This window comes from Aplysia californica, unplaced genomic scaffold (genome assembly GCF_000002075.1).
Source record: "Aplysia californica isolate F4 #8 unplaced genomic scaffold, AplCal3.0 scaffold00195, whole genome shotgun sequence".
In the NCBI taxonomy this organism is placed as follows: Eukaryota; Metazoa; Mollusca; class Gastropoda; order Aplysiida; family Aplysiidae; genus Aplysia; species Aplysia californica.
In genome coordinates this window covers 206,662-209,147 of record NW_004797465.1, presented here as the reverse complement: position 1 = coordinate 209,147, position 2,486 = coordinate 206,662, and the positions used below count along the sequence as shown (strand labels likewise).

Below are 2,486 nucleotides of genomic sequence, written 5' to 3'. Positions count from 1 at the left end.
AGAGAGAGAGAGAGAGAGAGAGAGAGAGAGAGAGAGAGAGAGAGAGAGATTTTTACCAGCTAGACATACTGCCGGGGCCCACTTCTTGGTCCAGGAAAACATAATAATATAATCAACAGTAGCTGCATCAGGCTGGCTGGATGATTGTAAGGAAAGTACTTGGAAACTAAGCATCCTAAATGGACTAGCATTCTCAAAAGAGTTCATTGCTAGTTCTTTCTGAATATTGTTATGCTATGTCATAAAGTAACGTACCGAGCTCGTTGACAACAACAGTTGTTAAGTTTTTCTAGGTGCATTTTATTGTTTTAAAAGTGTAGCGACGGCGTGCAGTTGTGCTTTTATAACCATGCAGGACTACCGTGCAAATGACCATGGTTGGATTTCTCGACGAGGAGCTTTTGAGCATGGTTGATTGGTAGGGTCTAGATGTTGTCTACCCACCACGCTTGATCCTATCGGAGACGGACGTTAAATCAGGACCCCCCGCCCTACTTATCCCTAGCCCTACTTAAATAACCACTGAGTGTTGAAAAGGGTGTTAAACTCTTGTCACACGTCGATTTCCGTGTCTATCTTACAGAGAGTCTGTCTTTCTTTTGGAACACTGTATTCTGCCCAGCCCAGACAGGGTCACAGTAACCTGTCTGCAAATTTATCCACGATGTTGCATCAAAGAGGGCGTAACACTTGATATATTCCATGACATTCAAAGCGCTACTAAGGCCGTATCGAACGTCAACTTTACGTCAAGGCTTTATTTTTTCTCTTTTTATTCTCGATGTAAGAGTGTGAGTAGTGTGATGAAATCTAGTATCATACATATCTAAGTTATTTTTACACGACGGTCTGTAGCACAGTTAGCCGTGATCAATCGGTAATTGAAAATTCATGCAATCGATAACAGTTGTTGACCCTCTAATTACATCACCTCACGCCCTCGTTATCGCAACTCTCGTAGCACTGACACGCCCCGTGTAATGAGGAATCCGGATAATGGAACACAGCAACCGCGCTAAACGGACCGATGTAGTATATAATAAACATATCATAAGAAGTAGAAAACTAGAGAGCCAGAAAAGGGGGAGCTGGGATGCGTTAGTGTCAACAGTGAGAGGCAGCAATGATAGAAAAAAGTAGTACTTGGTCCATGTTGATTGCAGATGTCTTAGATGTTTGATGATGTATGTATGTTAAAGTAAGGAGAGCAAATGAAACCAGTAACATCTGAATTTTTCCCTGCTAAGAGTGATCTTGGTGTTAAGTTGATTTTCAAGATACAACCTCTGTTCAATCTTTATGAAGGTCAAAGCGCCATGCATTCTTTCAGAGGGGAGGCTCGTGCAACTTTATCAGAACTCTTCTGCTCAGCCAGTTCATTCAGATTTACCATCTTTCTCACAAGGGCCATACAATTTTTTGCACCATCTTAGGCACATACAGCCATCTTTTAAAGTAAAAAAACCACCTTAACCCCTTATAATGCTGCCACTTTTCAAATTTTCGTGAGCACATAATGATTTCTATTTTGAGGGTGAGAATGTTTCAGTTTCACCTATCAATATACTAAAGAAATGCGAGTATCAATTGTTTTATGTCATTATTTTGTTCATAAACTAATGTTTGAGCTTTACACATGAATAGTTGTTTCGTTGTAACCCTGGATACAGAGGTCGTTCTCTTATAGATGAGAAAGGTCAAGATAAGGGACAGGGAAACAGAAATAACACAAGAACGAGCATGTTTGATGGCAGTAGACTATGTTTCCACCGGTATACCCATTCCCTTTCCCACACAACCTCTTCAATAACTCATATATTCTACTTCCCCCCGAAAGGGATTCAGTCATGATGATTCATTACAACAACGCACATAAGTATCAGGGAATGTACGAATACAAACACAAACGCCCTAAACAGGACATAAAGCAAAGCATGTCAAGTTATTTATAACTCTTTCAAATGAAGTTCGTCGTAATATTGATCACACCCGGTTTGCACGCAAGCGGCTTAATACGAATTCCTTGCACTATACGCTATGAATGTCAAAATTTTAATGGCATAAAGAGTGGCTTTATGCTAAGGGGAGAATTCTCAACGGGTAGCTAATCTTTTCCCCTAGCGTTACAACAACATAATGGCATGACGAGTGAGGACACGAGGTGACTTTGGGCTTAAAATATGCATGCACCGCAGCTCCGACAAAAATTGAGAAAGTCCTATTGCACAGGCTACGATCAATGGCGGAGAATCGGGCGTAGATTAGATACGTGAAAAGACTACAATTTCTATCCTCTGTGGCTTGAAATACTCCACTATAGGATCGACAAAACGAATGTAACAACTCGTTCTTCTTCGACGTCGCTTTTCCTCCTTCTACCCCCTCTCCCTTCTTCTTCTTCTTCTTCTTTTTCTTCTTTTTCTTCTTCTTCTTCTTCTTCTTCTTCTTCTTCTTCTTCTTCTTCTTCTTCTTCTTCTTCTTCTTCT

General features: G+C 40.7%; 1 protein-coding gene across 2 annotated transcripts in view; it reads right to left on the bottom strand.

Annotated features, from left to right (window-relative positions):
• The window catches only part of LOC101860100 (thrombospondin type-1 domain-containing protein 4), a gene marked incomplete in the record, with an annotated part of 94,874 nt that overhangs the window by 91,314 nt on the left and 1,074 nt on the right, over positions 1-2,486 (bottom strand).